Source organism: Callorhinchus milii, unplaced genomic scaffold, assembly GCF_018977255.1.
Source record: "Callorhinchus milii isolate IMCB2004 unplaced genomic scaffold, IMCB_Cmil_1.0 Scaffold7, whole genome shotgun sequence".
In the NCBI taxonomy this organism is placed as follows: domain Eukaryota; kingdom Metazoa; phylum Chordata; class Chondrichthyes; order Chimaeriformes; family Callorhinchidae; genus Callorhinchus; species Callorhinchus milii.
Window position 1 is genome coordinate 10,931,286 of NW_024704748.1, and position 24,158 is coordinate 10,955,443.

The 24,158-nt window shown below is 42.3% G+C and overlaps 1 long non-coding RNA gene across 1 annotated transcript; it reads left to right on the forward strand.

Moving 5' to 3' along the window:
- The first annotated feature begins 16,333 nt into the window (after positions 1-16,333).
- Positions 16,334-20,421, forward strand: LOC121849462. Its single transcript, XR_006085226.1, has 3 exons — positions 16,334-16,477; positions 17,803-17,904; positions 20,393-20,421. It is a non-coding gene; the product is annotated as an uncharacterized LOC121849462 (long non-coding RNA).
- The last annotated feature ends 3,737 nt before the right edge of the window (positions 20,422-24,158 follow it).

Below are 24,158 nucleotides of genomic sequence, written 5' to 3' on the forward strand. Positions count from 1 at the left end.
AATGCAGCAATTAATGTCATAAATAATTCTGGAACCAATTACATCAAAATGGACTCCATGCTTTGAAAAAGAACAGTATTCCCTTATCATTTCTCCTAACAGCAGGAACAGCTTTCATTTTTCTCAGTAATTACTTTTTATTGTACACTATAATACAATGGTACAGTTCTTACCACATTTGGATTTTTCTCTCCCAATTCCCCCCTCCCCACCCCATCCCTCCACACAGATACAATTTTAACAACCTAGTGATAAAACAGGCTATAGTGCAATTCTGTGTCATGAAATCAGTTTGCTCCCTTCTACATCCCAGTGGTAAACAACAAGAGAGAGAGAGAGTGGGAGAGAAAGAGAGGGTGAGGAACTTCTGAAAAACGGCGTTAAGTGTAGTCTTTTCCCTAAACAAAAAAAAACACTTAAAGTTGACATTTGGAAATGAAGACGTTTATGAAATAAATGGATTGATCTTGGTATTTTGCAGCTTCCTTAACACTACAGCTAACACAAGCTTTATTGATTTCTTGTCCCCATTGTTGGAACATGAAAGCTAGATAAGACAATTCCCCGTATAGCAGAGCACAAAAGCAGGAGGTGACTCAGGAAAGTGCCCCCTTTTTTTCCTTAAAGGCTACCTATGATTATTTTCATCCTTTCCTATTGACAGCTTAGAATGCTGAAGGTCATTGGAGGAGACTCGGAATATCTATGTCACATGTTTTTTTTATTGTTGTCACATGGCATTAATCTTCCAGCCTGTATGTGTACAGTGTCAGTAATATAGGAGAAAATATTGGTTAAATACATCCAGTACATTTATAAGCCGCTGAAGGTCAAACTTGATGTAATATAGTGTTCAAATAGTTACGTCTCAAGGTCACTGCGGTTTCCTGTTCATAATGTATGAATATTGAAAGTCTCATAGACTCCAATCAGCCGACCTGAACCTTGGAACAAAAATTTTACTAAGTAAATCAGTGCATGTTCTGGCACTTCTATTAACCTCTAATGCACTGCTGACAGTAAATGAGTAATGATAAATAATATGACGTGGTTGCAAATCACTTTTAGTACCATGGGCAAAAGAACTGTATTGGCATACAACCATCTGTTAATATTTAAGCTTTTATTTTTTTAACTGGTGAAATTAAACTATATTTCCAGCAAGGAACGGCTGGTAACAAATGAAAAGAAAGCTTAATAAATTAGCTTTAACCCCTTGAGGGCTGCGGTTACAAATTCACTTTAGATTATTCAGACATTCCCTCTGTGATTGAAACAGTACAGCCCCGCAGTTTTGCGCATGTCGCCCGTTCCCTATTATAATAAGTGGCATTTGCAATTGAAGCCTGTTTTTTTTTTGCTGTGGTTGCAGATACCACACAATGGAAAATAATATTTCAAAACCTGTGACAATAAAACAAAATCTATCCACCAAGCGAGCGCTGCAGTCAGTCACAAGCAACACATCGCATCATTTTAATGGCTTATTTATTATCTTCTCAACCACCCAAAGTAAATATCTCACTCCTCCCTCCCCCATAAAAAGGGATTGTAGTTCTGCCCTCGAAACCAGATCCAGAAAGTTGTGTGTGTGTTTGTGTGAGATTGACTCTCAGTTATTGAAATGTAATTTAAGAGAGTGCAAGTGAAGGGAATGCTGGCTTCTCTGTAGTGATGCCGTATTTACTTACGCCAACCTGACAGCTATGGGATGGCTGAAGTTTATACATTTACTGCAGTATAGATAAAGCTCTTGTGTTGATGCAGTTTCACAGGAATGCACAGTGACACCAGTGTATGTGTCCTCACAATACCCCAAATCGGTCCTCAGGAACAATTGATGTTAAAGGATATTTTTGAGCGCTGAAAGGGTTTTGGCGGGGATAAAGGCAGGGTTGTGAATGAAATCACCAGGTACAGATTATATTGTGTAAGGACCAACGTGGGATTAAAAATATTCGAGACGTAAGGTTGTCTGGACAATTTCTGAATGCTGAAAGTTCACAATATTCATCTCGCAAGTGTAGATAAATGTCCTAGTGCACATCCATTTCTCCTAAAGTTTGTTTAAACTCCTTCTACTGTAGTATGTTTTCAGCTGGGACCATGGATAAGAGTGATTTTGGACTATGGCGTGTGGTGGAAATGTGATTTTTCTTTCTTTGGGTCCTATTCTATTTTGTACCAAAAGACTGGCAAACAGTAACTCTGTTTTTGTGTCTGCTCCTGATAGCTGGAAATGGAAAACGATAGTTGGGGGTTTCCCTTTCTTGGCTAAAAAGCTAAATATTACCCAGTTAGGACACACTGCACCATTAAAGACTTTGAAATTGTTAAATCTGCATTCTTTCCGAAATACTTTTTTGCAAAACCCTTGGGATGGTCGCAATGGCCTTGAGATGTCAACTCATTTCTAAAACGCTGTCCAGCATGAAGGGTGTTATATAAATGCAAGTTGTTGTTGTCATTCAGCCTTTTTGCCGTATTCCTAGTGGTGTTGCCTGTACTGTAGTATCACAAGCCCACAGTTTCTCCTCGATGCACTTGTGCCCCGCAACAGACATCTTCTGCGGAAAGAAAATAATTACAACTCCAGAGGCCACCCAGGCAACAATCTCTAGCTGTATCTCTCAGTCAGAAAGCAGGTTCTGGAGCAGAGAACACAACAGGAGCGAGAAAGGGCTTTGGACGCAATCACATGTCTACTTGAGTTCACAGTCGCCAGCTGATTGGATGCTGCAACACGTATTGCAAGCGCACACAAATTGGGGGTAGCGCACCCAAATCTGTAAACACGTGGGTAACCGTGTAATGTAACCAAAAAGCATCCCAAAAATGTATGTATGTCTGACTGTCTCTCCCTTCTCCTCATAGAGGAGGGAGCGTCACGGAGTGATATAAGGACTCACCGTCCTGTAAAAGGATGATAGAGCCATGACTTAGCCCACTGTGTAACTGCTCCCTGTAAATAAAGGCAACAGAACCCCAGCAGAGACACTGCAGAGACAGAGGCGAGGCTAGTTGGGTAGTTATTGTACTTGTATGGTTTATATTGCAATGTCTTCGGGTGTTATTGTTTGTGTACCCCCTGAACACCATCTGGGGCGAGTCACTCTCTGATCTGTTTCCTTGCAGAGTGTTTTCCAGTTCCCTCTCACATTCAATTTTACAATGGATTGTTTGAACTTTTTATTCCCATGCTGCAGATCCTGCACGACACCGTATGTGTACGGTGCACATTGGTGCACCAACCATGATCAGCAAGTGTGTTCTATCAGGGTGTGAGCGCACATGTATGTTGTGCACATGGGCGTTTCCCGACTGCTTAAAGGGAGCCTCCCAAAAATGTGTACACATCCTGGGTGCTTGTTAACCTGCCTGCACTCCCTATAAAGAAGGGGAGTGGGAGGACAGTGAGGGGGGTATAAGACTTGTAACTGCACCTTGCAAAGGGCAGCAGAACCCCGAGGCAGGGAAAACTTGGTCTCCCCACCAAAGTGGAGTGAGCAGAGGCAACCCCCAAACTCCCCTCCCCTTGTTGCATCTTGAATTGGGATAATAACTGTTGCGTTTCTTAATTCTGTCACGGAATTTGTTTCCTTTTTTGAGATAAGTGTAAACATATATTCTATTTACAAATAAATGTATAGGTTGTTGAAAAAAAACACAAATTGGAGTATCTTGAAATTCAACTCATGGAAGCAGAATTAGCTCTCATTTTGCTCTTCACTCATCGACTTTTGCATCCCCTCCCTCACGTATTGCTCAATGGTGGGCATATGACCTGTTCTCAGACCTTTGGCAATGGCTGCAGTGTGATTAAAGTAAATGAACACCACCTGGGGCGAGTCAGTCTCTGATCTGTTTCCTTGCAGAGTGTTTTCCAGTTCCGGCCCCGTCTCACATTGAATTTTACAATAGATTGTTTGAACTTTTTATTCCCCTGCTGCAGATCCTGTATAACAATAATAATTTTAATTCTTTTATTATTACATAATCAAGCTGTCTCAAAGTGCTTCACAGGATTTTACCATCAAGTGCAGTGACTGTATGTGTAGGTGAATGCAGCAGCCGGTTTGCCCATAAACAGCCATGAAGTGAATGATCAATTTTATTTGTTTGAGGGTTGTTGGCCAGGAATACCAGGAGAAAGTCTCTTGTCTTTACCAATCGTGTCATGGGATCTTTATCGTCCACCTGAACAGACATACAACACTTTTCTCAGGAGGATGTTGGTTCTTTGCCACTTTTAAACCGCAGCATCTTTGGACAAACACTTCTATGGCAAACATGTAACAGCTTGCCCTTCATGCAAGATAGCGTCTTGGAGCAATTCACAGTGGCATGGGGTTGGACACCAAGTAAGGGAGAAAAAGAGAAGGTGATCGAGTGGAGGCGGACTCATCGCTATGTTTGAGAACACAGTAACTATCAGTAATGGCTTGCATTGGTTGTGCACTGTTACTTACTGTATTCTCTTCCCTCCGGGTTGGCAGTGACTCTGAAATATATCACTTTATTTGGAGACTTGCAATTGCGGGCAGCTGGAGTTTTATTCCAATGTAAGTTGTCTCAAGCATCTGTTATTTTCATAAAAGCAGACATTTTGCATGGGTAGTGTTAGTGGTAACAAAATAAAATAAGGAATGGCAATATGACAAATAAAATATTCCTGTTTTATGGGCATTTATGTCACTGTTTTCTTTAGGTATAAACAGAGCCACAAATTCTCACTGCAGCATGCAGGTGTTTGGCCTCTCTCATCTGGTGTGCTGGAACCTGGAATATTTGTGCCAAATGCACTCTGCTCTGTTTGCCCACTAAACAAATGTTCCACCCTTTCTGTTTCTGTGTTTCATGATGTCAGTGTTATGACATTTGGTGTAGATTGTTTTTTTTAACGCAGACTTTTGTCACGGTTTAGCTGGATACGAAATCCTCTATCTTGCATCTTGTGACTTTTTCTGTTTTCTCCTCATGTGAAGGTAACCACTCACTCAGGAATACAGTTTCACTCACCCTTGGAGCCCTTTGATACTCTGTGCACATTCGAACCCAGGTGCTAAGCGTGGACAGTCTCTCAGATCAAGTCCATTCATAATACATTTTGGTATAGCGTCTTTCACGTCAGTTGCATGTCCAAAAGCGTTTCACAGGATATTCCGTCAAGTTCAGTGACTGCGTGTTTTTGGAGGCATATTAGATAGCTGTTGGTCAAAGAGCTTGGCCTGTGTGTTTCCACGCTTTATGAAGCCCAGACTCATCTCGCACCTTTACGAGGATCGAACCTGAAAACATTTTCCCATGTATGGCTTGGATATCTGATTTTGTGCCCTCTTCGTGCTTCAAATATAAAGCAGGTTAAAATGTTGCCACATGCTTGAGTTACCCATTAAAAACATTCCTACAAAACAATTGTATAATTGTTCAATAAAGACCGCGTGCTTTGAAGTGTATATAAATACGATTGGGTTACTGCCTTACTTCTCATCTTTAGTGCTGTGGGGAAAATTCATCTGCACAGAATTTCCAAACGGAGCCAGTGCCAGAAATAAGGTGGAAACCAGTTTCATCGTATGCTACGGTCAGCGTTTTGAGAATGCTCAGATATAAAATGCAATGCCAGCAGCATTCAAAAATGTGGAGGGAAATTGTATGCTTTTCATGCATGTGAAAGGTTCATAACTCTTGAGCAATTAAGTGCCAAAGAATGAGTTGTGACTTCATCCTGCATGTAGGGTAACATTCTTAAATCACCATTTCCAGTCCAGCTTTAACTAGTTCTGTATTTCTGATCTTCTTTTTCTTTCAAGATCTCAATTGTTTTAAAGCATCAGAGTTCTATAGCTTAGTGGTTAGAGCACTCGCCATCGAGAGGAACTGAGTTTGATCCCTGGGCAGGACGAAACATTGGGCAAGTTTCCTTACTCCACACGCCTCTGTTCACCCTGCAGTAAGTAGGAACTGGTTGTTAGTCGATTAGCAGATCGCTTTTCCAGGGGTAATAATCCCTTAAAAAAATAATAATTTGGCTGCTCAGTCCATGACTATTTGTGGGACACTGCTCTATGCAATTGTGTGCTGCGTTTCACCCACAAAATATACAGTCAATTCACTTTAAAGTATATTCCGTGAAGTGCATTGAAACATCGCAAAGACATGATAAGCACTATGTCAAATGCAAATGCAAGGATTATTATTATTAAAGCAAGGCAGGGTGCAGTAGCCTTGCTTATCGCTCCTCTGTCTGGAGGCCACTTCCCTACTGCTGCTGCTACATTGAGATGAATGCCAAGAGGACCCAAAACATACATATACACACACACACACAGCAGTGACTCAGGGGATCCATTTTATCATTGCAATAAAGCAATATTTCCTCCTATGGTAGATATAGGGATAATTTGCGTAAAAAAACAGCGTTCCATGGTTATGTACAGTTTCATTGATTAGGCGCAGGTCATTACTCCCCGAGGCTGGAGGACCCCAGAGTTTGCGTTGGGATACTGTTGGGGTTGGGGTACTGTTGGAGTTTAACCAGCTCAAACCACACAGCTTGCCATTGACATTTCTATTTTGAAGAAACACACAATCTTTCTCCTGTTTATCCTGGCTTATATTCCACTCCTCATCCAAATGTACCTCCACATTCAAATGACTATCTACCCTCGTAAGCGTCTATGGGATGATGGTGGCACAGAATAAGTGCCTCGTGGATCCAAGTAACACCATTCACTTCTTTTCTAATCGATTCTCTTTCCGAAGCTCTTTGAGACGTTCATTTTTAATGTGAAAGGCATCATATAAATGTAAGTTAGTATTCTATTATTGCCATAAGATTGAATAATGTCCTGTAAAACCCTGTCACTTCACTGTAAAACTCATTCAGCAAATATAATCATTACAAATGAAGCAAATAGTGCTTCAGTGAGCTCGAATGAGAGTATCTGTCGCATGTTTTAAAAAGCTAAACGACTTGCTGTGGTTTCTTAAAAAAAAGGTTGTCTTCCCTCCTGCCAATGGATCTTTAATTCAGAGACTGCTTTGACAGTAAAATGCACCTATGCTTATCACCCGTTGTGGAAAATTACTAGCAGTTAAGAGTTTTCATGGGCAATGTGCTGAACATGCCCCCAGGCCTTGCTGCTTTATTGATGGAGATGCATCTGCTGCAACAGAGTGCATGTTTCGCCGTGTTTAACATTAAAGTGGCCTGGAGCCCTGTTTCAGTTTGTCTTGGGTTTAAATGCAAACAGTGGAAAAGCTTGCTGGAAACATTGACATTTATTCGCATTATCAGTGGCCACAAGGGTCTTTGAGGGAAGAGTGTTATTTCTTCATCGGGTACATACAGGAAACAACTGCCCCCTGGAGGTGAAGGCTGTTTATAATGAAGAACATCTGATGGTGGTTGTGCAGTGACAATGTCCAGTTATAGATTTGCAGTGAATGCTTTCTGCAGTATCAGCGCAGGTCACAATCTGGGCGCTGTGCTGTTTCCGAAGTGGCATTTCTATGATTTAGCTTATACACACCAGCTGGCTGTAAAATAAACCTTGTGTGGTCTTTTGTGGCTGTTTTACATCAGCCATTATCTCCTGAAAGACAAGCTGCCGGTGCATTACAGACATATACGTGTGTACAGAGAGATGGAGAGAGCGGTTACATGTTGCGAATTAAACTCTTGCAGTGTTCATCTGGCAATTCGGTGATGTGTATTTATTGATGGGAAAAGCTGCTACACTCCCGTTTCCAAATTCATCTACAATTTTGACCAGATGATCATCGCATTAGGATGAAGCAGAGCTCCTTTAACAAGTCATTGTTGCATTGTATACTTTGAACACGACGTTTTATAAACGCTACAAGTTCCAGTCTGCGTTTTCCCCCACAAACCACACATTAAATCCTGAATTCAGGAAATTAATACACATTTTACAGACCATTCACATTTTGGCTTGTCCTGCAATATATCAAAACTTAATAAAAACAGCAATAAATAGTCAGACATGCATTTGATTGAAAGTAAACTCTTTTATTCTTTCCTGGAAGCGTGCATTATTTCAAACATCTGTTGAGGTCCAAGTACAATCAAAAATATGTCGTGAAGGACTTTATCTAGGCTTGGGCACAAGCCGATTGCAAATATTTAGACCTTTTATTCATTTTAAAGAAAAAAATGTTTGTAAAAATTTTCTTTTCTGAGATTAACAGCACGATTAACAGCTCTGCTGTAAATCCAGTAATTCTCCCCAACTATTTCTACTGTCAAACACCTCTTAAATAGCTAATAAAAGTGAGACACAAACAGGACACGATCTCCAGCTACACTATCCCCAGAACTTAATAAATGTCTACAATATGTTCCAGCTTAACTCTTTGCGCACTCTCGGTTATGTAGGAAAATTGCAGTCGTGTTGGCTTTGTGAGTGAACAACACGACTTTTGTGACAAAACAAGCTCTAAAATAACTGCATAATGAGTACGAATAATCCTTGCATTTGATATAGCACCTTATATCATTGAGCCGTTCTCAAAAGCATTTCACAAAATATACTGTAAAGTGAATTGACTGTATTTTGTGAATGGAAACGGCAGTCAATTGCACACAGCAGTACAAACACTCATCAATTGAGTACCCAAATTATTATTATTATGTTTTTTTAAGGGATTATTAACCCTGGATAGCGATCCGCCAATTGACTAACAAGTGGGTTCCTGCTTACTACTAGGTAAACAGTGGCGTGTGGAGTAAGGAAATTTGTCTAAGTTTTTGTCCCACACAGGAATCGAACCCAGGTTCTCTCACTTGCGAGGTAAGTGCTCCAAGCACTATGCCACAGGACTCCGCAATAATGGTCCTCCAGGACTCACAAAGAAATACATATACTGTATGCATAAACAAAGAGATTGTTATAGATTAATGCTATCCAGGAGGTTTTTTTTATCTTAAATATAGATCATCGCTCTCAATCCTTGATGAATTGTACAATATTCTCGTAAGGTTTTAAGGTTGTGTGGCACGTGCGCAAGCAGAAAAGATTAGAGTTGAGGCTGTGAAGAGGATCTTCAGCAACAGGTTTTCAAGTTAAAGATATATGCAGAGAAACACAGATTGAAGTGGAGGCTAACTTATAAGTGTCGAGAAGTGGCCCTCCAAACGTTTGCATTACTCCAGGTAAGTCTGTGTTAAACCAATATTTTGTTTCCAGTAGCTACTGAGCAGCGATATTTATGGCGTGGCCGTAAATCAAGAAATATTCTATCAAGAAAAATGTATTGGTTGGTTGGCCACCACTGATATAGCACCTATCAAGCCAGGAGGACGTCCCAAATATCACAAAACTCCACCATCTTTTCTGATGGGTTTTGATATTTTCCACACTCGCTGTGTCTCTAGGGGAAGAGGTATTAGCGGCTTTCGAAAGTGCTGTTGTAACCTCGAGGGTGAATTGGCAGCAGGTGGACAGGGCTGAATGTGAGAAGATTCATCGGAAGATCCAATTTGAGGATCCTCTTTGATCCCGATCAGCTGTTTGCCAGCTAAACGCCTTCAACGGACAAACCCTGAAGCTGATGCAACAGCACATAACACTTATTTTTCCCCCACTTTGAAACATACGTTCCTTCAAAGGCATTGTAACAATCACCTTTGCATATTTAACAACCTTTTGGCTGGCAAAATGTTCATTTTAAAAAAAAATACAAAAACAAATCCACTTCTGTTCAGGTATTTGTGTCTGCATTATGTCAATGTAAACCAAATGCAAGATTTGAAACTCTTGAGTCAGAATTTTCTTTGCACAAAAGAAAATAGAAGCAGATGTACTTTAGATTGACAAGCTTAGACTCTGAACATCTAGGCCTCTCCGCTTTCAGTAACCATACTAGCTTACTTCAACTGCTCCATATTACAGCCAACTAGGTGTTGGTTGTTGAATGTCTTCATAGACCGGTCACTCCACAAACTGTCTGGAAACATACCACAATGGCATGAATTGAACTGGCCCTAAAACCATCTGTTAAGGGTGCTCTTTTAGCTGGATGCATTTTTGCATTTTGGCTATAATAGACTGGTAAATTAGATTATGATGGGAGACCAGCAATGGCAAACGTTTAAAGATATAATACATAATTCCCAGCGATCACATATTCCCTTGAAAAATAAAAATACCACGGGAAAAGTGGTTCAAGCTTGGCTAACTAGAGAAGTTAGGGAAAGTATAAAGTTAAAAGAAGAGGCCTATAATACTGCCAAAAAGAGCAGTAAACCTAAAGATTGGGAGGGCTTTAGAGAACATCAAAGGAAAACCAAGAAACTGATTAAGAGGGGAAAAATGGAATATGAGGGTAAATTAGCTAGGAACATAAAGACAGATTGTAAGAGTTTTTACAAATACATAAAGAGGAAGAGACTATCAAAAGTGAATGTGGGTCCATTGCAGGCAGAGATAGGAAAAATTATAATGGGGAATAAAGAAATGGCAGAGTCATTAAACAAATATTTTGCTTCTGTCTTCCCATTAGAGAACACTGAAAACTTACCAAAAATGGAGGGGAACCTTGAGGCTAATGTTAGTGAAGAACTTAAAGAAATGAAATGAGTAAAGCAATAGTACTAGAAAAATTGATAGGATTAAAAACCGACAAATCCCCTGGACCTGAAGGCCTACATCCTAGGGTTTTAAAAGAGGTGGCTGCAGAGATAGTGGATGGTTTGTTTTTGATCTTCCAAAATTCCCTGGATTCTGGAATGGTTCCTATTGATTGGAAGGTCGCAAACGTTACGCTGCTATTTAAGAAGGGTGGGAAACAAAAAATGGGGAACTATAGACCAGTTAGTTTGACATCGGTGGTAGGGAAAATTCTAGAGTTCTTAATTAGGGATGTCGTCGTGGGGTACTTAGAAAATCATAACATGATTAGGCAGAGTCAACATGGCTTTACAAAAGGAAAATCATGTTTAACAAATCTTTTAGAGTTTTTTGAGGATGTAACTAGCAGGTTAGATAGTGGGGAACCAGTAGATGTGGTGTATTTGGATTTTCAGAAGGCATTCGACAAGGTGCCACATAAAAGGCTGTTGCATAAGATTAGAACCCATGGAATTAAAGGTAATATATTAGCATGGATTGGAGGAACAGGAAGAAAATAGAGAGAAGGGATAAACGGGTCCTTCTCAGATTGGCAGGATGTGACTAGTGGAGTTCCACAAGGATCAGTGCTTGGGCCTCAATTATTTACAGTCTATATCAATGATTTAGATGAGGAAATAGAACTTAACATATCTAAATTTGCAGACGATACAAAGATAAGTGGGAGAGTAAGCTGTGAGGATGACACACAAAGAATGCAAAGGGAAATAGACAGGCTAGGTGAGTGGGCAAGAAGGTGGCAGATGGAGTATAACGTGGGGAAGTGTGAAGTTATTCACCTAGGTAGTAAAAACGGAAAAGCGGATTATTTTCTAGAGGGGGAGAAACTAGGTAGTATTAGTGTTCAGAGGGATTTGGGTGTCCTTGTACACCAGTCACAAAAGGTTAGTATGCAAGTACAGCAAGCAACTAGGAAGGCTAATGCCATGTTGGCGTTTGTTGCAAAAGGGTTAGAGTATAAGAGTAGGGAAGTCTTGCTGCAGTTGTATAAGGCCGCACCTGGAATATTGTGTGCAGTTTTGGTCTCCTTATTTAAGAAAGGACATACTCACCTTAAAGGAGGTTCACTAGGTTGGTTCCTGGAATGAGGTGTTGACCTACGAGGATAGGTTGAGTAAACTAGGCCTATAATCTCTAACATATAGAAGAATTAGAGGTAATCTTATAGAAACCCATAAGATTCTTAAGAGTAGATGCCGTGAGACTGTTTCCCCTGGTTGGAGAATCTAAAACTAGGGGTCATAGTCTCAAGATTAAGGGTCAGCTTTTTCGAACTGAGTTGAGGAAACATTTCTTCACTCAGAGGGTAGTGAATTTGTGGAATTCCCCAGAAGGCCGTGGATGCTCAGTCCTTGAACATATTCAAGACTGAGGTTGATAGATTTCTAAAGGATAGAGGGATTAAGGGATATGGGGATAGGGCGGGTAAATGGAATTAGGTTAGAAGATCAGCCATCTGATCTTATTAAATAGTGGGGCAGTCTCGAGGGGCCGAATGGCCTAGTCCTGCTCCTACATCTTATGGTCTTATTTGGTAGGGCTCCAATACGATTCATTACGATAAGACGGAATAGGACTGCCAAATAATAATAATAATAATAATAATAATCCTTGCATTTGATATAGCGCTTTTCACGTCGGGAGGACGTCCCAAAGCGCTTCACAGAACACACTGTAAAGTGAATTGACTGTATATTTGTGGGCGAACGCGGCAGCCAATTGCGCACAGCAATGTCCCACAAACAGTCGTAATTGAAAATGACCAATTTAATTATTGTTTTTGGTTTTTTGGAGGGATTATTATTAGGCGTGTGGAGTAAGGAAACTTTCCCAAGGTTTCGCCCTGCCTGGAATTGAACTCAGGTCTCTAGCTTGCAAAGCGAGTGCTCAACCACTGAGCTACAGGACTCCACAATCCTATATGGGAGGGTAAATGTCTGTTAGATTTGCTCCTACAATATTGTTGCTCATTACATGAGCAGTGCCTTGGACTATGTTGCACCAAATTGACAGCAGATTTATTTAACTATGATACTTTTCATATTTACCTTTATGGAGAAAGACATTAATAATTCAGCGAAAAGTACATTGGCCTTGGGTTGTCCTATTAAAGGCTCAACTAGTCATAGCATTTATTAGAATCTGTAGTGTGAGAATTGGCCAGTTGGCCCATGAAGCTTGTTTAGTCTGGTGGAATCGTACAGCAGCCAACACCATTGTTATCTGCCAGTTCCCTATCCTTCACAGCTCCAACTCCTTTTACCTCATTCTGCTCTCAACTGAAGCGCAGAAGTGAGAAAACATCAATGCTCATGCCTTAGATTAAACACCATCCCTGCCAATGTTAATAGATTATCAACGGGGCTGTGGAACTCCTCTCTGTGCGTTGATCAATTCAGTACAATTTCAGCTAAAACATCTTTCTGTCGGTATAGTATCAGTTGCTTTTGTCAAGATGCTGTTCCGCATATCCCTGCTCTGTGGGGTAAAATAGTTTCTAACCACTGGTTACCCTTGAGGCACATTGATTCAAAACCTTTGCTGCCTAGGACGTGCCATCCTTCAGACGAGACGTTAAACCGAGGATCCATATGTCTGTTTAGTGCTCTTTAAAAACAGAGGGAGTGTTTCCTGGCATCCTAGCCAAAAATTCATCCAATAAAATTGGCCTTTCACTCCAAGGCTGCAGGCGGGACATCACTGTGTGCAAATTGGCCTCTGTGTATGCCTACAGTATACACACTCACTACACTTTACAGCAAATCCTGTAAAGTGCTTTGAGATGTCGTCCTGACATAAATGCAAGCATTATTATTATACAACATATAATTTCTGGCGGGCAGCCGGGTGTCTGACACATGGGGAACATACTTAAGAGTTTCCAAATCAAACTGAGAGCTCCATGCATCCCACCTATATATGGGAATTCCCAAGATATTTATTGGAATGGAAATGCGCACTCGCTCCCTGGAGGGACGCATTCCACTTACATAATTCCGGTGAATATTAGGTGCAGCCTGGCAAGGCTTGGGTACTACAGAGTGTGCTTTGAGGTACTTCTGGATTCCAACCAGCTAAAACTGCATAGCTTGCCATTGAAAGCAGTGTCTGGCAAACTTCCAGCTGTTTGCCCAGCTAGGACCATCCAACCCATTAGGGTTAACAGGAGCTGAGTGGGAAATTCTTATCAGTGTATCAACTAGGATACTCACTGTATCCAATTGCTAGGTTGACATGACTTATCAGAACAATTGCCTCAATGTATTTTTGACTAGAATAAGTGCTGTAGTGAAGTGTTTATATAGATATATTTTTATATCTATATATACATACATTACCAGAGAACAGGAAAATAATTAACACTATGAAAGCAAAAGGTTTTACTGTCTTTGAGGTACAGGATACAAAAGCAATTGGGTGTCCTCCATACGCAAAAGGCGCTATCTGTTTTTATTTGTGCAGCCAGGTATTTGACACAGCCCAACACCATGCTTGACAGTATCCAAACCAAACTGAGAATTCCATGCAGACCTCCTATACATAGAAATTCCAGTAATAGATTGTTGGAATGGAATATGTTACATTTATATCTAACTATGAATTATGTTATTTTACACAATGGCCTCATATTTGATGAGGTGTGACTGATGAAGGAGAGAAAGCTCAGAAAACATTTGTGTGGGTCCAAGTCTGCAAATATTAAAGTTACGCTTCTACCAGTGAGCCAGGGTCTCACTTAATACTTGCAAATGGAAGTTATGTTATTCCAACCTGCCAATCACAGGGCTTGTACTAAAATCGTGCAGTCTTCTTCCAACCCTTTCTCATAAGTAGGAGAATGGAGCCAAGCAAGGAAACTCCACGTACACCATGGCTGCAATACGCATTTGTTACATAAGGTTTTGAACCGAAACACAGTTGTGCAAACCCCTATCTTGCACAGTTGATTTAAAACCGTACTGAGAATAAGGATTAGTTGGTCTGATATTGCCAAGCCTGTTTTGAATTATTCCTCTCCACCATCGAGCCCATGCTCATCCATCACTGGCCAGCACATGTCATCTCATGGTAACGTGATACTTGCCTGTCGTATGTCCTAGTTGAGGTTAAAGTATATTTTGAATGTCGGGGACATCAAATTGAATGTGAGCTGAAGTGGGTTGGCTCTCCAGTGTAAATAGATTATTTCTTGGGTCGAGCCGCTCTTTGTATTTATTCATCTTTTGAATGAACTTTGCTAAACTTGACCGTGAATCCACCCTCTTCTTGGGCACCTATTTGGTCCTCATTTGGTCTTGGCTTATAGCTTAAGGCCCACTCTTTGCCAACCATTAATGAGGAACATGCAATCAAGCAGGGAAGTCCGCCATTCAAAGTTTAATGATGTAACACAAATCCAATTTTTTTTTTGCATTTGTTTTTTTGGGTTTAGACTTTTGTCTCGAATAGTTGCAAAAGCGAGATGTTTATGTGCAGTTATTCCAATAGATCTATTTTGAGTCTGAGGTCACCTGCCCACCTTTGATGAATAAATATACTGTCATTTGGAGTCTAGCGGTCGTCTCCATAGCGCAATAATTGCCCTCTCTCCCTGCAGTAACCCAACTGCTGTGTACTATTGGCTGCCGCACTTCGCCCACAATTTATATATAGATATATTCACTTTACAGTATATTCTGTGAGGTGCTTTGAGAGGTCTCAATGACATGATAAGGTGCTACAGCAAATGCAAGGATTATTATTATTATTTAAATAGGGAGTCTGACCATCAGAAATCCTCTCTGTCTCCACACTTCCCCTTCTCCACATGTCTGCTTTCCCTTTGACACCCCCCCACAAAAAACAGCAACCAATTACAAAGAACTATGATCAACTTTGACGGTCCCTTTGATTTTTTTTAGCATTTTTGATTTAAATAGCTAGTGGGAATGGTTGGAGGAGACACCGAGCCCATTGGCACGAGGGAACAGAAGCAACAGCAACAAAGCTGGGGCCAATGATCATCTGGACCACGTGAATTTAGCTCCCCCTGCAGCAGGAGAAGCTGCAAGACACGACACAGCAAGATACACACCCAGGGCATGTATTTCACATATAATATGATGGGGAAAATCCTCACCAGCCCCAAGAGTTCACTAGAAATAATTTCAAAATTCCCCATCAGTAAATTGCCCTCCCATAACAATAATAAATGGCGATTTCTTCAGCAGTCGACCCATGCTGTTAGCAAAGCGAAAAGCGGACCAGGTAGAAGCAACCGCTGGCCTCTCAATGCTGCTTCTGTGTTTTTTGGCTCAGAACGCAGGGGGTGTGTTGTGTCTTTTCTCAAAAAGGCAAAAGGGGAGGGGCGTGTTACATGTTATTTGGGATCACAGCATAAGTGGGGGGTGTTTTGTGTTTTTTCGACTCAGGACGTAAGTGGGGTGTTTTGTGTTTTTTGGCTCGGAACATAAGGGGATGGTGGAGGTTGTGTTTTTTTGTGTCACAGCGTAAAGTGGGGTGTTTTTTTTTGACTCAGGACATAAGGGGGGTGTGTTTTGTGTTTTTTGGCTCGGAACATAAGGGGGAGTGGGGTTGTGTTTTTTTGAGTCACAACACAAAGTGGGAATGTCACTTATTTTGGCTCACAGCATAAGGAGGGGTGTTTTGTGTTTTTTTGGCTTAGGATGTAAGGGGGGGGAGGGGGGCTTGTTTTTTTGACTGAGGACGTAATGAGGGGGGTTTTGTGTTTTTTCGACTCAAAACTGGGGGCGGTGTTTCGTTTTTTCTGGCTTGGAATGTAAGGGGGAGGTGTTATATATTTTTCTGTCACAAGATGTAAGGTGGGTGGTGGTGTTTTGTGTGTTTCGACTCGGAACATAAAAGGTGGGGGGGTGGGGGGAGCTTTATGTTCTTTCGACTCAGGATGTAAAAGGGGGGTGCTTTGTGTTTTTTGGCTCGGAACATAAGTGGGGGTGGGGGGTTTGGGTTTTATTGACTCAGGTTTAAGTTGGGGGGCTGTTTTATGTTTTATGCGAGACATAAGGGGACAGTGTTTTGTGTGTTTTCGACTCGGAACATAAAGTGGGTTTTTTTTTTGGCTCGGAACGTAAGGAGTGGGGTGTTATGTATTTTGTTGACTTAGAGTGTAAGGGGAAGACCAAGGATGTAAGGGGGTGGGGTGGTGTTTTGTATTTTTTAGCTTAGGATGCAAAGGGGGGCTGTTTTGTGTTTTTTTTGCCACTAGTGAAAATTGCTTAAAATCTGCCCTGCACACACACATTCCCCTCCTCTCCCCTCCCAACCCAGGAACACAGCCCCATTTTGTTCTAAAAAAAATTGCTTGAAATTGTTTGTTCAATTCATCCTAATTATTCGTGAGTACAAGTGCTCGACTCCCTGTTGGACCACTTTTCTGCTCCTTGGGTCTGTGACACGATTAACTCGGATTAGTTAACGTGTGAGCATGTAGGCTTTACAGAAATGGGAAAGGAAAAAAAAAGGTGTAATCAGAAGTGTACATTGCAGACGTCTGCTTTCTGATAGAGAGCACAGAAATGAATTTTTACATTGAGTTGACCTAACAGTCTAACATGAACACCGAGCTCCTAGAAAACCCCTCAAATGCAGCCACTCGCTAAAGCCTCCTGACAGCCCAGACACGCTGAAACAACCGGTCATAATTTAACAGGCAGTGGTGATGGTGACGAGAGGTCTCGCTGCTGATTTCAAATGCACAACTCCTTGTGGTACAAATCCTGTCGAGAGTGTGAACCGTGCTACAGCTTCCTTTCAAATTAGTTGCTCCAGATGTCTAGTTAAAAGGGCACCACTTGCCTGTTGTTGAGGAATAGAGAGTTCAAAGGAACCCTTTGGCAGAATGTCCTTCACTTCTGGGACGCCGCTTTGAATCCACCCCAGACTGATGGGATGGAAGTCTCTTTGCTCTGTCAGATGTAAGGTTGCTAAGCGAAAAATGCCATTCGGGGCGCCTCAACCCAGTTACCGGTGAATGCGAATTCATGGCAATCACTGTCCATCCTTTGACATCCATCCTCTTTCATCTATTTCTTGCCTGGCCCAGGTGACAGTAAAATCCATCGCCAGCAATTCTTTTCCATCATCTTGCAGGATTCACTGTCTTGTCCCCATTGTTTATTTCTTTCAGATTCTCTTTGGAAGACACCATTCACCTACCGAATGGAGGGATGAAACATTGAGGAAAGAAGCGGATCAGTGATATGGTATCACCCGAGCCGGTAGGACCAAGGTGGGATGAGCTACTAGTACCACACAACAACAACAAAATTACATTTATTTATTACATTACATTTATTAAATCACATTATGTTACAATTACACGAGCCGGAAGGACCAGTGTTGGATGAGCAACAGGCCATTCGCAACCAGTATTAGTGTGGAATTCTATGCCACAGTCAGTTGTTGGAGCGGCAACTGTGCGTGCATTAAAGAAATGGATGGTTAAGGAAGAATAAGCTGAAGGAAATGGGGAAAGAGCTGGAATATGGAATAGATACTTGGCTGGAGTATAAGCTCTGTATCCGTCAGACTGGATAATAATAATAATAATCCTTGCATTTGATATAGCTCTTTTCACGTCGGGAGGACGTCCCAAAGCGCTTCAGAGAACACACTGTAAAGTGAATTGACTGTATATTTGTGGGCAAACGCGGCAGCCAATTGCGCACAGCAATGTCCCACAAACAGTCGTGGATTGAAAATGACCAATTTATTATTGTTTTTGGTTTTGGAGGGATTATTATTAGGCGTGTGGAGTTAGGAAACTTGCCCAGGGTTTCGCCCTCTGCCTGGAATTGAACTCAGGTCTCTCGCTTGCAAAGCGAGTGCTCTAACCACTGAGCTACAGGACTCCACGGGATGGGCTGAATGGCCTGTTTCTGAGCTGTATCATCTACAATTCTACGAATCTACGAATCTGTATCCATCTTAGGCTTTTTAACATTAAAAGAAGGGAATGAATTTAACAAGATATTTCTTTGACACTTCTATCCCTATTTGCTGCCTCCTCTGATACCACTGTCTTAGTATCTGTAGCTTACACCGGGTGTACGAATGCAGGTCATTAATATGCCACAAATGACAAAAGGAAGGGGGGTGGGGAGTTTGCAGTACAGACCCCTGAAGTATCCTGCTTAATATCTGCCATCTTCTGCCTCCCCCCCCCCCCCCCCTTTGCTTCATGCGGAACTTTAAGCTGCATGTTAATTGCTGCGGTGACTCTTTCCTACTCGGAACAGTTGACAGTGTGTAGATAGAAAAAGAAAATGGACAAATCCCTTAGGGATTTCCGAGGCTAGTGGTGGGAGATGAAAAAGAGTGTGCACGCTTTCGTCATTCGCTGCCTTGATTTCTCCAATTGTCTCCTCTCCAGTCTCCCCAGCTCAACCGTTCAGAAAATTCCAACGATTCGGAACTCCACCAATCCCTTTCTCCCTAGCTCTGGCGTAGTTTAGTGCTCTGAGACTATTCAAAAAAGATTTGGAATTTCTCCCGGTGTCCTGTTCAACAATCGTCCAAATAAAATTGGTCACTCACTCCATGGCTGTTTGTGGGACACTGCTGTGCACAACTGGTTGCCACCTCTTGCCCACAAAATACACAGTGAATATCTATGAAGTGCTTTGACTTGTCTTAACAACATGATAAGGCTATCACTATATCAAATGCAAGGATTCTTCTTATTAATATTATTACCCTTTGTCATTGGTCGCTGATGTTGTTATTTTCGGACGGGTGCTATTTGTGCAGATTAATAATAAGGATGAGCAAGAAGGGCTGCCCAATCCATTTGCCGCTGCAAATCTGCCATGCAGTAGATATAAATAAGCAGCATTTCCCCTCGCAAATGTGCATTATTTATTTATTTTTGAATCATGTCATTTATATTTTTGAAGAAGAAGCAAAATCAAAAAATAAATCACCCGTAATGTGATTTTATAAGTGTTTAATTAAGGAAACCTGACTGATAATGTGCCACTTAATAAATACTAGCAGCATCTCCATTTTGTTTGATAAAAGACCATCAGTAACATGTTTGCTTGGAATAAACTTGGATCTTCTCCAGACATGATTATTGCTACTGGTTATTAATTAAATTCCAGTCAGCTTGTTGCAATTAAAAGAGATTTAAAATTGACAATGGCAAGGGAAATTCATTTTGCTAAATTAATCATTAGGGTTTCTGTAGTGTAGCATAAGCAAAATATTTGCCTTGCATAATAAATAATGATTTTGCCATATCAGTAATGAAAAATTAGACGAGATGAAGATGTGTAAAAGTACTCATGTCAAAACAAGGTGGATACATCAAAGTGACAGTCGTAAGTTCAGTTGATGTTTTTATTACAAGCCCCATGAGGAGAGAGGTAATCAAAGGGAACGAGCACGAGGTGTACCATAATAATGACAAGATTCCGCTCATAAGGGACAGGAAATAAATGACCTTTTCCCCAGCATGCACATTGTTTTCCCAGTCTCTGAGTGATGTCTTGAGAAGAGGTTGCATTTCACAGGCAGTCAGTCCTCTGTCACATGGCAGACGGACCACAGACACGTTTGTTTTGAGTGATCACCTATGGCAAACCTCAGGGCCTCTTGACCACCACCCCCAACTCCCCTCCCCTTCCTCCTTTTCCTTATCTACATTCTCCCTCTTGGCAACATCATCCGCAGACTCTATTTGTGGACCCAAATCTGTTTTTCTTTCTCTATCAAAGGGCACCAATCCAGCCAATCGTCAGACATCGAGATCTGGATGAGCACCGACTTCCTGCGGCTTAATACGAACAAACCGATACATGGAGTTTTGGCCGAGTGTAAACTGATCCGAAACCTGCCTCCCCCAGGCTACTGCACCCAATAGTATTGTTGTGGATTTCCTTTCTCAATGTCTCAATTGTCCATCTTTATAGGGGCTGCTTTCAGGACTGAAACTCACTCAACTGACACTTGGGATCGCTCTCCTCTGCACTATCCGGCCCTTACATCTTGGCAATCGAAACTGTACCTGTCCTTCTATGGTCCGACCAGAGCTCTGTAAAGCTCGAGCGTGACTTCCATGGATCCAAACTGACAATGTAACCCAGCATCCGCGTTTATTATTTTGATCCAGTGCTGAGTCAACTCACTCCCCGAGGTCTCTTTGAGCTCTTTTTTCCTCAGCGAATACTGTCCCACCTATGGATTATGTGCCTTTGCTATTTCTTACAACGTAAAGTATTTTCTTTCCCGATTGGGATTCGGTGGGTCCATTGGGCTTTGGCCTTTGATAAAACAAATGTCCTATCAAGCCAGCTAATTTAATGCAAGGTAATCCGAGGCAGATGTAGATGGGGGTTTCCGTGCAGGTACCTGGAAGGAAAAGCCCAAATATGGTTGGCTGGAGCAGTATTTGGAATTTCTTTGGATGTGAAACGATATGTTTAACGAAAAGCATTTTAGTTAAAGTAGTTCAAGCAGGATTCTGCTAGAAACTGTCAATGTGAGAATGTTGTGCACGAGATTCGAGGAGTTCAGGAAATTAATTGCATGGAATAGGAAGGAACAATTGGATTTTTATGTGCAGAAATATTTTCAATGTGAATTTGATGAATTGAAATCAGCGCCGCCGGTCCTAACGCACAGGACAAGTGAATAGTACCGAGACGAAAATCAAATAATATAGATGTGAAGACTAGCATAGTAGAAATTTAATTTTTGGTGTGCAGTCAGCGTGGATTTTCTAAATGTATGTGCATAGATCCATTTTCTCAAGCTACATCATTTCCTTCATCTGACAGGCAATGCCATTTGTGATGTCGGAGTAGACTTTTATCTGTTCAGATTCAATTTTCCTGGATTGCTGCATTATACAAATTCTACTTGAACACTTGCTGAAAGCTCAGCGCGCACATTTAACTGTGTAGATTTATTGAGCATTTTGGTGCATAACACCAGAGTCGATGTGAAAACCGAGGCCGACGGTATCGCTTGTTGCAGACCAAAACGTGACCTTCTAACATTCTCAAGGTTACACTGACATTGGCTTCTCTGCATAGAAGAGACATTTAAAGAGATGGACGTAATAACGGTGTTTACAGTACAAAATTTCAAAATTACATTTGTATAGCTCCTTTAAACGTAGGAAGGACAGTCAGGGATTCGGACCCAAGCTGGGGGTCGGCATCGGGGAGGGCAGGAAGGGTCGGAGGGTGGCTGAAGGCGCAGTCGAAGAGGAGGGTTTTGAGACGCGCCTTGAATATTTTGAATGCAAGGGAGAGAGTGAGGCGAAGGGCATGTGAAATGGATTTCCAAAGGATAACTATATTATGAGTATCAATAGGCTGTTCCCACTTGCTGTTCAGTCCCTAACCAAGAGAGATAAGAACCGTGATAAGAATTTAGGAGCAACCACTTCCGGCCGTGAATCAGGTCTCATCCTGCTGGAGACACTTTGCGATATATTATGGAGGGAATCAATCACACAGGACTCAACATTGCTGCAACAGCCATCGCCTGACCTGGACAGCTGGCAGCCGGAGGGAGGCCTCGAAAAAACCCAGGTAAACCGAGTGGGAGTCGCAAGCAGCGAAGCCTAAAGATTTGGGAGGCCGGCAGGGTGAGAAACTTGCGCATCTCTGCCTGTTCAGCGGGTGCCAAAGCCACAGGCGGGGGGGAGGGGGGAACTTGCGGCGGCCAGGAGAAGCTGCAGCTGCTTCAGGCAAGAGGAGGCCATTTCAAAATCCCCTGCCTGAATAACGGCCGAATCTTGCTGCGGAACGTCACTTCCGGGTGCCATTTTGAAACCCGTCCGGGCGGGGTAAGACCACAAGACGTAGGAGTAGGCCATTCGGCCCCTTGAGCCTGCCCTACCATTTAATAAGACCATGGCTGATCTTCCAACCTAATTCCATTTACCCGCCCTATCCCCATATCCCTTAATCCAGTTTCAAATCTGCCAGGGTAGGGTGAGTGCTTTCAATTATCTTGTGCTCCCTTCCCTCCTGGTCCTTGGCACCTAAGCCATGACCGCCATTCCACCTCTCCCCCTCACTCCCCTTCCTCCCCCACCCCCACGTTGTCTCCTGTAGCCCGCGGGCTGATGCTGACCCGTTGATCGCTCAGTTTACCTGGGTTTCTCAAGGCCCTGCCGCTCGCTGGCAGGTTTCCCGGTCTCTGCATAAGCGTTTTGGCTGCCGATCTGAGCCGCTCCCCCTGGAAATGCACCTCTTCCAACCCCCTCGATCCTCTATTCCCACTCTATCCTTCTCTCCCACCGCCCTCCCCGCCTTCTCTCGCTCCACATGTATGCGGATGACACTCAACTCTACTTTTCCACACCCAGCTGTGACACCCAGTCCCCTGATGTTTTGTCAGTTTGTCTGTCGGACATCTGGAGCTGGAGGAGCGCAAATTTCCTACAGTTAAACATCAACAAGACAGAAGCCATACTCTGGCTCCCACCGACGTCTTCTGTCCCACGGTTCCGACCTCCTTAACCTACCCAACCTGTCCTTAAAACTCTCCGAACCCATGCACAACTTAGGGGTCAGGTTCGATCCCCAGTTACCCTTCCGCCCCCACATCCGGTCCCTGACAAGCACCGCTTTCTTCCACCTCCGTCACATTGCCCGTCTCCGACAATACTTCACCCCAAAAGGCTGCTGAACCCCCTTGTCCATGCCTTTATCACCTCGGGCTGGACTACTCTTAACACTCTCCTCGCCGGTCTCCCCTCCTCCACGATTCACAAAATTCAGCTCATTCAAACTCTGCCGCCCGCATTCTCACCCGCACCAAACTTCATACCCCGATTACTCCAGTCCTTGCTAAACTCCACTGGCTCCCTATCACAGAGCATATCGACTTCAAGGTCCTCATTCTAGTGTTTAAATCCCTCCATTCCTTGGCACGCCCCTATCTCTCTAACCTCCTCACTCCCCACAGCAATACCCACGGCCTCCGAAGAAATGTTTTCTCAACTCATTTCTAAAAGGCTGACCTTTAATCTTGAGACTATGACCCCTAGTTTTGGATTCTCCAACCAGGGGAAATAGTTTCACAATACCTACCCTGTCAAGACCCTTAAGAATCTTATAGGTTTCTATAAAAGCCTCTCTAATTCTTCTTCTATATTCAACAGACTATAGGGCAAGTCTACTCAACCTCTCCTCGTAGGTCAACTCTCTCATCCCAGGAACGGACCTAGTGAACCTACGTTGCTCTAAGGCGAATATATAGGAGACCAAAACTGCACGCAATATGGATACTAACACAACCTAGTCTCTCCCCACCTAGAAAATAATCTGCTTTTCTATTTTTTCTACCGAGGTGAATAACTTCACACTTCCCCATGATATGCCATCTGTCACCTTCTTGTCCACTCACTTAACCTGTCTATGTCCCTTTGCATCCTCTTTGTGTTCTTCTCACAGCTTACTTTCCCACCTAGCTTTGTATCGTCCGCGAATTTAGAATTAAGCTTGATTTTCTCATCCAAGTCAT